This window comes from Wasmannia auropunctata, unplaced genomic scaffold (assembly GCF_000956235.1).
Source record: "Wasmannia auropunctata unplaced genomic scaffold, wasmannia.A_1.0 LD335994.1, whole genome shotgun sequence".
NCBI classification, from domain to species: Eukaryota; Metazoa; Arthropoda; class Insecta; order Hymenoptera; family Formicidae; genus Wasmannia; species Wasmannia auropunctata.
In genome coordinates, this window is record NW_012026896.1 from 343,439 (window position 1) to 343,984 (window position 546).

A 546-nucleotide genomic window follows, 5' to 3' on the forward strand; every position below is an offset into this window, starting at 1 on the left:
TGGTTGGATCATGTCCAGATTTTGCCTTGATTGGTTGGATCATGTCCAGATCTTGTCTTTACTGGTTGGATCATGTCCAGATCTTACCTTTACTAGCTGGATCATGTCCAGATCTTACCTTCACTGGTTGAATCATGTCCAGATCTGGCCTTGACTGGCTGGATCATGTCCAGATCTTGCCTTTACTGGCTGGATCATACTCGGATCTTACCTTTACTGGTTGGATCATGTCCAGATCTTGCCTTGACCGGTTGGATCATGTCCAGATTTTACCTTCACTGGTTGGATCATGTCCAGATCTTGTCTTGACTGGTTGGATCATGTCCAGATCTTGCCTTTACTGGCTGGATTATACTCAGATCTTACCTTCACTGGTTGAATTATGTCCAGATCTTGCCTTAACCGTTTGGATCATGTCCAGATCTTGCCTTGACCGGTTGGATCATGTCCAATTCTTGCCTTGACTAGTTGAATTGTGTAAGATAAGACGGAAAGTGAATACTTTACGAGATACATTTTGAATTTTTTCAAATTGCAACTTTGGAG